Source organism: Perca fluviatilis, chromosome 22, assembly GCF_010015445.1.
Source record: "Perca fluviatilis chromosome 22, GENO_Pfluv_1.0, whole genome shotgun sequence".
Taxonomy (NCBI): Eukaryota; Metazoa; Chordata; class Actinopteri; order Perciformes; family Percidae; genus Perca; species Perca fluviatilis.
Genome location: NC_053133.1, coordinates 20450443 through 20463886, shown reverse-complemented (window position 1 = coordinate 20463886; position 13444 = coordinate 20450443). Strand labels below are relative to the sequence as shown.

Here is a 13444-nt window from a genome sequence, read left to right as displayed (position 1 = left end):
CTTCCCATCAAACAGCTTGTGAAACACCCTCAGAGTCTCCAGGAGTCTAGACTTTCTGAATGCCAAAAAGATAGCTCCTTTGAACTCTTAAAAATAGAAAGTTAAAAGCAAAACACGTTTAAACGGGGGAGATACTGGAGGACACGGCGTCTTGATAACAAGGTCCATCATGTATGGAAAGAAACTTTCAGAGTTGTAAAATGTGTTCTCATTTAGTGTTGATTTACTGAAAACCAGAAGGGATGCTTATTGTGAGAACTGAGAAAAGGTCAGGAGTAATTTTTGACTAATGTTGTTTTTATCTTTGGCTTGCTGTCTTCCTGATTAATTATGTTCAAGATGAACATGCAGAGGACAGACTGAGGATGCTTGCTGTGGCCTGTGTGTGGGTGTGAAAGGCACCGATTCCCTCAGTTCAGCAAGTTTGGATAGAAATACACAACACATTCTCACACCCAACTCGTAAAATAAGGACGTTCGGTCAGGAGCCTTACAAGCTACACTTTGGGTAATTAACCCTTTATACTTATGAGTTATTGAGTTGCTGAAAACTTTGGAGGTTTGGATTTGTCAAAGATTGGGCCATGGTGTAACTGACAGATAGAAAGTTATATTTAAAAAAAAAAAGATTAGCCATTGTATGCTACACAAAATACTGTACAGTTTGTTGGATTTCTGGTATTTATCGTTTCATTGCAGCAAAAACAATCCTCCCATGACCTGCCACCCTGGCACCTATTAATGTCATACACATTTTAAAATCTTCTTTTCACTTATGTGCATTGTGGTTGCAGCAAAATCCTTGTCTAGCTTAAAATGTAAATTAATCATTAAGTTTAAAGTTTTATGAGCATATATTAAGAGATACCTCAAGACTATTCCACATAGCATTGAATAAAAGAACACATAAATATAAAAAGAGCCTATATAATGAACAAACAGGAGTAAAACAAACATCCATGCTAGGGACTCATTGAGACTGTGCTGTAGCATTGAGCTAAATGCTAACATCAGGATGCTAACATGCTCATAATAACAATGTTAACATGCTGATGTTTAGCGGGTATGTTTACCATTTCAGTGTAGCAGATGTTAGCATTCTAAGATTTGCATTGTAGCACTTAACACAAAGTACTCATTATTTGTAGTACTGAAAGTACTGAAAAAATAATTAACCTATGATGGTGCTAGATAAGTCAGGGAACCACCAAATTAAAATTCATCCTGCAGGGAACCAAATTTCATGGCAATCTATCCAATAGTTGTTAAGACATTTCACCCGAAACCACAAATGTCAACCTCAGGGGGGCGCTAGAGGAAATCAATCAGGAGAATCAAAGTCACAGACTATGCCAACAACAAGAAACAACAATAAAATCAGTGAACTGTCAGAATAAAGTGATTTGTTTTATCATCCTATCTAAAGGTTTAAATTGGAGTTGTATATGTGACAAAAAAGGGAACACCAGTCCGATGTTAAAAGACACAGTCTCGTCTTGATTGTATCTTGGAGTTAGGATGGACACGAGCGCTCCATCTAAGCACCTGAGTGGCCTCGAAATATTTAGTGGAGTTAAAAGACTGCTACTGCAGCTTAGATCAAAGCCATTTAATACCCTGTGCATAATTAAACACATTTAAAAAATCTATTCTGTAAATGGGAGGCTACAAATGTAAAGAGGAGCTGCAATGGTATGAAAAATCTGCAGTCGTCTAAACATCTCGTCCATGGTCTTTATCCTGTTACACCTCCAGCAGGAAGAGCTCAAGAGCCCAAACAACCCCAACAAGCTACCCTAAATATGAAGTAGCAGCATAGGCGCCGATTTATGTTTTCCTCCATGGGTGCTCACAGGCGCACGGCATTGAAAAAACAAAAGTAGTCAAAAATTGTTAGCATTTCAGAACCTTAGGAAATGGACAGCGGCCGACGCGAACACACGCGCCTATTAAAGGAATATTTCACCGCTGAAAAGCTGAATATATCTTTAAATTGGGTCACTTATGTAGTAGAAATGTGAAAAAAAAATTGAAATTGGTGCCGTCTAGGCCGAGAAAAGCCAGAAAATGTGTTTTGGTCTTATATGGATGAAAAACACCAAATCCCTTTGAGTCCACTCCCAAGCCACGCCTACAACTTGACAGACCGACAGAGGCATTCAACTCAACTCAAGCGTGTTTTATTGTCATTTCAACCATATACACGAAACAACGTTTCATCGTGACTCAAGTGGTGTTACACATTTAACATATATAAAAACGACATTATATAAAAACGACATACGAAACAGGCTACATTTAGTACACACACTTTATAGGCTCCGTAAAGTTCAGCTAACGCATACTAGCATTAGCGCTTGGTGGGCTGTAAACACCGAGCATAAACACAGCCGTGAATTAGTGTGTAATGTAGAATGGTCGGCATTTAACAGTCACAAACTCCACCAGCAGTTAGCAGTTAAATGGATACAAATCACCACATTTTTGCTGCCTTCGGTGTTAACACAGCCCACCTCTTTTACCTGGCGACAAAGCACTCTAGCTCGAGTCTGGAGGGCCGCAGGCCTGGTAGCTGGACAGTCCGGTACACTATTCAGGCAGGTTTCCACAACAACAAAAACACGGCAGTCTCTGAACTCACGTTGGGAGTGTCGTCGAAGTTGGATGTAGTCCAGTTTGTGTTCTAAATGAGCGGACACTTGCAAGCAGGATCCGTAAAGTTCAGCTAAGCGATACTAGCATTGGTGTAGCTAAACACAGAGTATAAACACAGCCGTGAATATAGCGTGGAATGTCGAATTGGTCGGCATTTAACAGTCACAAGCTCCACCAGCAGTTAGCAGTAGCTAGTTGGATTTTATTTCTACACCAGTCCGTTAACACAGCCCACCTCCACGGGGCCGCGAGCAGCCTGGTAGCTGGATAGTCCCGGTTCCGGTACACTGTTGTTCAGGCATGTTTCCACAACAACAAAAACACAGCAGTCACTGAACTCACGTTGGGATTTTCGTTGAAGGAGGATGTAGTCCAGCTTGTTGTTTAATGAGCAGACACTTGCAAGCAGGATGGCGGGACAGGTGGACAGCTAGCGCGTTAGCTTTCCACCTAGCCGATGAGGATGTCCCCTAGCCGACTGGCGGCGTTGAGCGACACCGCTGGTCTCCGTGTCGGCGAAGCTCACGTAAGTGTGCCGGTAGTGCGTCTGTAATAACGTTTCCTCCATATTCTCCGATCTGTACCGATGTATCCCGGTGGTACACACGTCGGTAGTTTGAATGCAGATAATTGTTGTAAATGTTTTAAACCGAAAGCCTGTTTAGCGAAGATTCAAGATGGCTGACAGTCGTTTTCATTCGGAATACCTCGGCCAGACTCGGCAGTCCAACCCCCTGTGGGCGTGTTGAAAACATACGGAAGTAGATCCTACTACTGGCTGTAGTCCTTTGCTTCTGGCCCAAAAATCTTCCAATGACGCAAAAATCGTCATTTTACGTCATCGGAAGATTTTTTCCAGGCCCCAAATGCAGAAATCTCTCGTCTCAGGGGGACATGAGGGAGGGAGGCACGGTCATTCAGAAATACTATCGGGTTTCTACTGATACAAAACTGAATGCTAAATCGGTGAAGTATCCCTTTAACTCGATAACAAAGCTGTAAAGTAGGCTTTCAACTCAGGACGGCGCCACTTCTCACAAATACAGATAGGATTGGAGATGAGAACTTTAACTGACACGTAACCTCGATCAGCTTCGTGGGAAATTAAGAATCAATTCCACCAACATAACCAATCACACTATGACAGACGCTCCACTTAGCACCAACTGCAATGTTTCATTTTAAATGAATGTAGCCTACTGGCAGTCTGGCACACGTGGGTGCTCAGTATTTTCACGGTATCGGCGCCTATGAGTAGCAGAATGCAGACAATGTGACTGACATTGTCCTGTATCGCTGAGCTTGTCACCCTGTCACAAAGACTTGACCTAGCTGTGGAACACCATCATCGTCATTATTCTTTTGATCCCTTAAATGTAACTTTAGCTGGACAAGGATTGACTGTTAAATCAAGAGCTTTTCTTTGTTGCCCAACTCTATTTATCATCACGGTCTGAAATAACATTATTGCTACCACTGCTCCAAACAATTGTAGATGCAGTAAATCTCTCAGAGGTGGAGAACATCCGGGGACATTTGAACTTTTCCACTTGGAGCAGCTGCTCAATCCCCATCTGGGTGGGCAAGGCCACGTTTTGACAGATATAAATGTATATTTTGATTTAGACATTACATTGAGGAGCAAACCACATTGAATGAGGCAAAAGAATGTCCCTCTTTGTAGATGTACTGCCTATCAAGGCTATCCAGATCTCTTTGTATCCTGACACTTGGAAGGACACTTTGCAGGAGACTAAACTATACCTTGAAAGAACAAGAATACAGACATGCTGTCACTCTACATGAGAGCTGTATTAAGGTTCATAAGAGTGAATGATTTGCAGAACCAGCAGCAACTCCAATGCTCCCAATGCAAATTCCCACTGGAACCCTTAGGGAACACAGGCCTTTTTTTTTTCACCTTTCAGTGACCGGGGTTGAATCCACACTGTTGGTCCTCCTTCCAAAGAGGCTTTGTGATCTTGTGGATTTGGTTGTTTCTAAGTACCCTCTGGGCTCTTCTTTAAAGACAAAGACGATCAACCAGCCCTCCAGTCCAATGTCACTGTTCCAGAAATCTCAATGTCATTTGAGAGCTGTATCAACCATGACACCCTGATATCCAGAGCCCTCATTACTTCAGCACAGATCTTGTCCACCCCTGGCACCCTCCCACCGTGGAGACCTATGCAGTGACCTCTGCCAAAGAGATGAGCAGGGACTCTCTTACGAATAATTAAGAGAGGGTGTTACTGGTGAGCATTTGATCTTTTTTTTTTTGCAGCCTTCAGACAATATTTCTTGGAGGTTGCCTCTGTCGCCATCTTGGCAGTGCCTGACGTCGGCTAATCCAAAAATGGGCAATGAGGTGGAGGGTGGATGGAGCAGCAGTTTTTGGCACTTCTGCATTTCAGCATCGAGGTTGCCGCTTGTTTGAGACCAACAAATGATAACCTTCATCCCTGAAGTATTTTGGTTAGTTTAGTTCGGTTAGTTTAGGTTGGTTAACCTAAATGAACTGTTGTTGACATGAGAAAAGGGACGAGGCATGCTGGCTTAATAAAGCCACGAGTGGAGCGGTGTTAAGTGAGTCGAGTTCACCAGGGTTTCAGGTAAGCCTGCATCCTTTTCTTGCTTAAATAAATCCACTAGACCTAACAACTAATTATTTTCCAATACTACCTGTGCCATGACAAACACCATGAATGTCTTTGAGAAGAGACACTTTTGCCATTAATGCCATGACCTACAAACTAGTTCATAGTTGATGTCCACTAGCTTGTTCTTGCCTCTATGATAGCTACCCGCAAACTTTTTTTAGCTTCAAGCAGCGAATCATAACCGTATTTGCCCCTTAACTCTTTAAAAGTTGACTTCACTGTAAAATGAACAGTATAAATCATCAAAACATACAATCAATACATTGCATACAGGATATGTACCATAATATGCAACAGATCCATGTGTCACATTTCCATTACTCATTTGCAGCAATGAAGGATGTTCCTCCTTTAATGCAATGGCTCAGTGACAAGCTGGTGGCGTTTAGTGTGGTGAGGGATGTAGATGGCCAGAACAGGGTAATTGCTCTTGTATCGTGGGAATAAGACGAAATTGGTATGAGTCTTGGAGGTTGGAGCCACGTTGATTGAGAAGCCGCAGCGATGGCGAGAAGGGGCATACTTCCTCCATGGGAGCACAGATAAGAAGGACACAGACAAAAAGAGTGGGGAGACCCAGGCATCTATTAAGAGGTGCATGTGTGGGCTGCTAGCAGGGACACACAAGTGAGTAAGGGAGTCAGAAAAGCGCTAGTTTGCTCTGTAATGAGCTGAATGAGTATAATATTCTGTGGCGGTAAGTCTAGTTTGGCCTGAGCGTGGGAGGCTTCTTCCACCTCACTTTGGGCCCTGCCATTGTTTCATCAAAGCTTAATGACCCTGCATGCACTGTGACAAGCACAGGGGTATAATAGTCACACTGTGCATTCATACGAGGGATCGTTAAAATGAATATGCTGCACAGGCCAATATATTAGAAAGCATTTTGACAGTGACGTAAATCTAAGAGTGCTACAAGTCAAGAAAAAGCAAATGTTGGTCTACCGTCAGTCTCAACGAGCACTCAAGGGTATTTTCATTGAGGGTTGGCCGTATATAATTAGTGTCACTTCCATTTTGAAATACATTATGCTACATTATTTGTGCAATGGACCATGATGTACAGTTTACCATGACCATGGTCAGTACGTACCATGGTAAAATTGAAAAGACCACCATGGTACTTTCCCAGAACAAGTCCCAGAACAATACCAATTCCTCTCAGTGTGGCCAGCTGCCGGGAACACTTTTTGAAAAGTAGAAGGTTTTCTAGAAGGCTTTCTAACCTTTGAGGTCATTTTTTCCCAGGATAATGCTGAATAAGAGGGACTTTTTGCACGCAGCCCCATTCTCCGAAGACCCCTAGATAATTAAATGAAAGTAAGAGCTTGGGGTGATCTTTGTATCCTGATGCACAGCCATGGAGCACAGCATTCAAGCACCACTTGTGATATCTCTGGGCCTCCATTGGGGGACAGGAGAGGTCATGACACTGCCCAGCTTGATCAAGAGTTCCTCTGTCTTTTGTTCCCCATAGTTTTCCTCTCTTGTGTGCTCTCTTGCTTTCAGCAGTCTGTGCTATGTTGTGTACCGGCCTTTAATGATGCAAAATTAAAATAATTCCATGCCTTTTAATACAGTGACAGGGAAAATTGGCAATACAACTTAGTATGATAATTAGAATCTGCTGCATTTGTAATCACATATTGTCTTTATTGATAATTCTGCACTATTCCAACTCTACAAAGCACTCGTAGGGACACACAGATGTCAGTGTCTCTATGATATATGGTAGCCAGCCTGTTTTCTTTATCAGTGCAGCATACTGTACTCTTCGGCTCGCTCCCAGCAACATACCTCCCCTGACTCTCAGATAAAACATGGGGTCTGTCACACAGACTTGTGGTGAGGCCCGGCAGGGGAGCCCTAATGATTGCAATAAAAAACAAATGCAAATGATTACCTTGGGGTTCCCTCTTGTTTGGAATCTGTCGCTCAGCCTATGGCAGTCAGGATGGATCACTGCCATCGTCTGTGGACATGGAGCGTTAGGAAAATAAACACCAACTGGGCCAACGCAGGCAGCAACAATGCAATAACAATAATACTATTATCTGTTACATCGTAAGGGTGGCAAGTAAAGACCATTTTTGGTGAAGAATGATGGGCCACGGCTGAGCAGAATTCCCACTCTGCCAGTCCTAGCGATCAAATTAGCTCGTTTTCATTTGTAAGTTTTGATTTTGCACCGTTTTACAGCTATACAAACAGTCACGACATTATTATGCACTGTCATTTGTGCCAATTCATGATTCTCTTTGTCAATAGTCCTGTCCTGTCAAAACCTCGCCAAAAAATCTCCAATGCATTGACTTTTCATCAGCTAAGGAAACGGCCCTGTTTTCAGCTTTATGCCGGTGCATTTTTCAGTTGTGGAAAGCATTACTCAATACTACACCTGAATTTTGAGGTCCTTTACTTGAGTATTTTCATTTTATCTTACTTCATCTCCACTACGCATATTTACTAGCTATAGTTACTGGTTACTTTTAAGATTTTACATACAAAACATATGATCAGTTTATAAAATGGAGCATTGTTATAGGATGAACTACCCAACAATATGAAATAGTTAAAATCAGCTTCACAGCAAACAACTACATTAAAGCACTTCATACATGTTAATGCATCAGTAATAATGATCCAGTGTATAATAATATAACAATGACAGGGGAATTGTGCATAACGTGTACTTTTGATACTTTAAGTATATATTTTTGCTAATATTTCTATAATTTAACTTAAATAAAATTGTAAATGCTGGACTTTTACTTGTTTTCAAAAACTAAGAATTGTAGATTGATATTAAGGGAAGATTTTTTTATTGATTTACTTAGCCTCAAAAGTAGGCAAATTAATCCCTGAGTTTGTCTGACAAATTTAAAATCACCAAATTTGGAGATGAATGTTTTTCATGGGATAGGACCTCTAACCAATTGCACATAATCTCACCTCTGATTATCCTGGAGCTTTGCAATAAAGATCACATGTATACATATATAAGATGAAGAAATTATGTCAATGATGTGGAATTAATATTACGTATGAAGTAATGTCATAACATGATTATGTCATTGTTACTAAACCTTTGTAATTGCTGTTTTATGTACAGTATGTGCAAGGCTTCTATAAATTAGGATATTATATACCTAATAAGTATGCTTGTCTAGTTTTCAGCCACAAGTGAAGTTGCCCAACTTTACTGTAATGTAGCTTATATTGTTTTTTTTACATTTAATTCCCAGGTCAGGCTTAGAAAGAAACAAAAAATGCATCCTCTTCTATCAACGTTGTCAACTTGAGGACCATTAGCAGTTATATTTTTTTTTCACTGCAGGCAGAGAAAATGGAAATTAGTCCCGTGCCTGCTGTTGAATGACCAGAGTTATATTTGAAAATGTTTTGGCTCTAGTAGGCAATAACTAAAGAGTTGAGTCAACACAAAATGAGAGGCTTATATTAAAGGGTTTTATGAATTATTTCCTAAAGTGTGTCAGGCTTTAGGATTTAGAGGACAAGAGAGGTCAAACTAAAGAAGAGCACAGATGCACAGAAGAGTATATCACCCTGTAATAAAAAAAAGAAAGTCAGGGATTTCTGAAATTAGGCCTCAGGGGCTGCATGTTCCACATGAAATCTCCTCTCCGTTGGTCCTTGGTGAATGGAGCAGAGATGGGATGTTCGACTCAGGGGTAAAATCTGCCTCCAGCTCTCTGTCAACAGGTGAATTGAGACTTGTGGTTATAGCGATGTGAGATTAGTTCAGGGAAGGGCGAGGAAGACTTTCTCTGCAGACAGATGGATCATGCATTGTCTCTGGTAAGCATTCCACAGTGTAAGCCGGCTAAACCCTGAAGGCAAGATGTATAGCTTTGGTTGCATGTCTGAAAACAGACAGTTTTGCAGCAAAGAATGCCTATAACACTTAAATAACTTACACAGAGATTCAGTATACATTGATTCAAGGTCAACAGAAGCCGCCACTGATGTTTGTACAAAACCCATAAAATATAAAATAGTAAGATTACAAGCTTGAGATCGCATTACATGCATGCAGCAGTGTTGCTGCAGCTGGAAATGCCTGCTTTTCTATTTCGGCTATTTTATAGTGTGTTGTAGTTATGTGGTTGTTTGGCTCCTTCGGGGCTCAAGGGGCCTATCGGTCAAAAGAATCTAAACAACAATTTTATGATTGATTTGTCATACAGTTATATAAGAGGCTGATAGAAAGTACACACAGGGTGTCCTAGAAGACCTGAGAAAGAGATTGTATTGGCTAATAATGATGATAAATCTGTTGTACGAGAAAAAAAAAAAAAAATATTAGTGGCTTTTGTTTTTTTAGCTCATTTTGCTTGATGATGTCTTCATCATTAAGCTACAGTGGCCCTGAAGTGCAAATCACAACAGCAAATAGAAAAACGCAACAGCAAATCATAAAACACAACGGCAAATAGGAAAACATTTCAACAAATCATAAAACACAACGGCAAATAGGAAAACAAAACGGCAAATAGGAAAACACGACAACAAATATGAAAACACAACAAATCATAAAACACAACGGCATTAACTTCTAGCAGAGGACAGACCCTCCTGATTGGACAGACGGACTGTCTGTCTTTTAACAGGAAGGAGAGGTGAAAAACACGGAAAAGCGCCTACTTTTAACTAGGGGTGCACCCTTAGGATCAGATATTGGCCCCGATATTGAAAAATTTGCAGGATCGGGGATCGGAAAAATTAACAGATCCACGGGCCGATCCAGTTTTTTTTTTTTTTTCTCTCCGTTACAGCACCGGGACCTCTGTTGACTGCGTACCCTTCTCACTCATGGTAGTAACTTTATAACACAACAATTAATAACCCACAACTAACTCTCTTTAAAAGGATAAATCACCATAGCATATAACAATTTGTGACTTAAACAGTTTCTAACACTAATATTTTTACATTTACAAATGTAGCTACACCGCCCAACGGCATGCTGGGTAACATTATAGCTGCTAGCCTAGCTAGCTAGCCAGGTAGCATAACAGTCTGTTAAGCTGGGAGTGGCTCCGGTAGGTACTGCACATTCAAGAACCGAGAAGAAAGTTAGCTAGAGGATGACGAAAAACCGGCGATACACCAGAACAACGTGTGCTCAAGAGAGGAGCCGTCCGTTGTTCCGAAGGTTTTGTTTCAAAAAAATTTGACATAATTTAGCCACTGTTGTTGCCCGTCGCTCTAACGTTACCGTAACATTACTCGGCCGTGCTAACGTTACCGTGCTAACGTTACTGTGCTAACGTTAAAGACATGTCACTTCAAGCCTGCAGCGGAGCAACGTTATGTACGAAATCCACCTCCGGTCCCGCTACAGACCGTTGAGAAAGACGGGTTCAGAGCAATGATTAAAACACTGGATTTAAGATGTCTTGCCTCGCTGAAATACGTCCGCCAACCTATTAACATCATTCAAACAGCGAAGGAGGCTGACAGCGGAGATCCGTTCAGTCGCCCACTACAACCACACTACAACCTAACTTACCTGTGGCCAAGGTAGTGTTTATAAACTAGTTTACAACTATTTTGTTTTGAGACAAGGGAAAACAATGTTAAAGTTGTTTGTATGTGTAGGCTATTCATTCAATTTGAGTTTATTTTACTACTTTGCACAATAAAAATAGTTTAGCTTCTGTAACTATTTCATGGATTCTCCTTCATATAAAGTTATTGGATAATGTCTTGGAGCCAAACCCTTTAGTAATAAAAGCTTTTAGTAAACATGATGACATTAACATGTTTTTGTGATATTCTATGTACTCCTGACAGTAGAATAAGCCATTATAAACCTATATAAAGGTGGCCCATTATTGAAGGCCCATTATTGTTATTTATTTAAATATATTTTAAGAAGTTTGATTACATTATATTTTCGATTTGAATGCACAATTGTTTTTTAAATAACAAAAAAATAAGAATTCAATACATTACATCTATGTTATTTTGTCTTAGTTAGGAAAGTAATGTTTTGTTAGGAAGGTCTGGTGCCTTTAGTCTCTTCCACATGGTGAAGGAAGGTATAAGGTGGAAGGTATACAGTTTATTATTAATTCAGCAACGGTATCGGATCGGTATCGGGTATCGACAGATACACAAAGCCCTGGCATCGGTATCGGGACTGAAAAAGTCGGATCGGTGCATCCCTACTTTTAACAGTCTGTTAAAAAGTCCTATCAGGAGGGTCTGTCCTCTGCTAGATAGGCCCTACCTTTTCCGGTAGAAGTTAATGCCGTTGTGTTTTATGATTTGTTGAAGTGTTTTCCTATTTGCCGTTTTGTTTAATGATTTGCCGTTTTGTTTTCCTATTTGCCGTTGTGTTTCATCATTTGCCGTTTTGTTTTCATATTTGCCCTTTTATTTTCCTATTTGCCTTTGTGTTTTATGATTTGTTGAAATGTTTTCCTATTTGCCATTGTGTTTTTCTATTTGCTGTTGTGATTTGCACTTCAGGGCCACTGTATTAAGCAGATGACCAGAAAGAAACCAGAAGTGCTTCTTAAAATATTAGAAACTTCTTTTTAAATGTGACTTTTTCGCTTGGATAAAAATAAATGAAAAGAAAAGTTAACTTCCCATGCCTTCTTTGATATTTTGGGAATGTATATGCCATTATGAATGATAGTAAATGGCTACAATATTCCCACTGCAAGAGCAGAGAATTACAATGAAACATAATGCCATTAGGGCCGTTCTCCAAGTTTGAGGTGGACTTAACTGTCGGCTGAAATTACTTTTCTAATGAACTAAATTTGAATAATGTATTCGTGGACAGATTTGGAACGCTGATACGGTGATGATTAGGATATATGACTAAAGACCAGATGTGGCAAACCACCTCTGTGTGATGCATGACACATTCACATGATTAATGATGACTTGTGACGTTTGCGCTAGGTTACTCAAACAGCGACTTGTCGTCTCCGAGACAGCTCTTCTTACAGAGATAAACCACGGGCTCAAGTATTCTGTGAGAGCATGTGAGATGAGAATCTTTATCCAGCTCGTAGAGTCTCCTCAGCGCTGGGACCTGGCAGAGACAAATTTCAAGCACATGGTGCTCTAACTTTTTTTGCTTACTGATAAACAATTGTGGGGATTTCTATGCACGCAGATTCCTCATTCAAGAAACATTAGCATACATATGTATAGGGTCTGTTTTGACACAACTAATGCATGTTTTGAATCAACAGAAATGCAGGTCAGTAATGTACAATTTATGAGGCCAAAAAAAACGTTATTACCTTTTTTTTTCAACTGAAACACCCCACAACCTTCACCTCTATTTAGGCCTGCATGCACCTCAGTGAAAAAAGGTTGCATCGCCACTCAATATCTGAGATGCTCCAGCTTCTTAATCACTTGTGAGAAAATAGCAAGATATGGGCAGCACACAAATCAGGGTCTCTCTATTGCTGATAATGTCCTTGAGGACTCTGTGGTGACTATAGACAGCAAGAGATTAACCCAGCCTCGCTCAGCCACCTGCAATGAGGCGCTCCACACAGGCTTTTAGTTACTGTAATCTTGAAATGTACATCACACTGCACAGAGGGCATAGCACTTGAACATATAGTGTTAATTAGAATTTTCAGCTTTCTCAAGAGTGTATACACACAAAATGGAGATCAATATAATCTGGCATTCAATGAAGCACTTGTCTAATAATAAGGGATTTGTTTGTGTCACAGAGACACCTACTGGTTTGGATCTCCTTTGGGGTTTTTGTGCAGAAAGAACAGACTTGTGGAGTGGAAATTAAAGAGTTTACATGTGGTGTACAATTGTTTCCTCAGTTATCCACATCTATAGCTAAAAGACAGTGTGTGTGTTTTGAGCACAGCTCATTTGTTGCTTTTTACACTGCAAACAAAGGCAGATGTGTGTAGATTGGGATTTAAGATTCTGATTTAATTAGCTTTGACTCTTGGGGCTGCCTCTAAGGTAGTTGCTCCTACATGCTGCAAAACTCATTATGGATGAATTAATGAAGTGGGACGTACACTTGGCATCATCCATGTGGCATGCACTGATGCATTATGTATTATTATTATTATTATTTTAGTGCTAGAGCAAAGGAGGTT

At 40.4% G+C, this 13444-nt stretch overlaps 1 long non-coding RNA gene across 1 annotated transcript in view; it reads right to left on the bottom strand.

The window, feature by feature from the left end:
- Window positions 1–13444, bottom strand: part of LOC120552340 — a 201134-nt gene that overhangs the window by 19787 nt on the left and 167903 nt on the right. Inside the window, exon 4 of the long non-coding RNA XR_005637988.1 lies at window positions 7219–7287. This is a non-coding gene — a long non-coding RNA (uncharacterized LOC120552340). The remainder of the gene's footprint in view (window positions 1–7218; window positions 7288–13444) is intronic.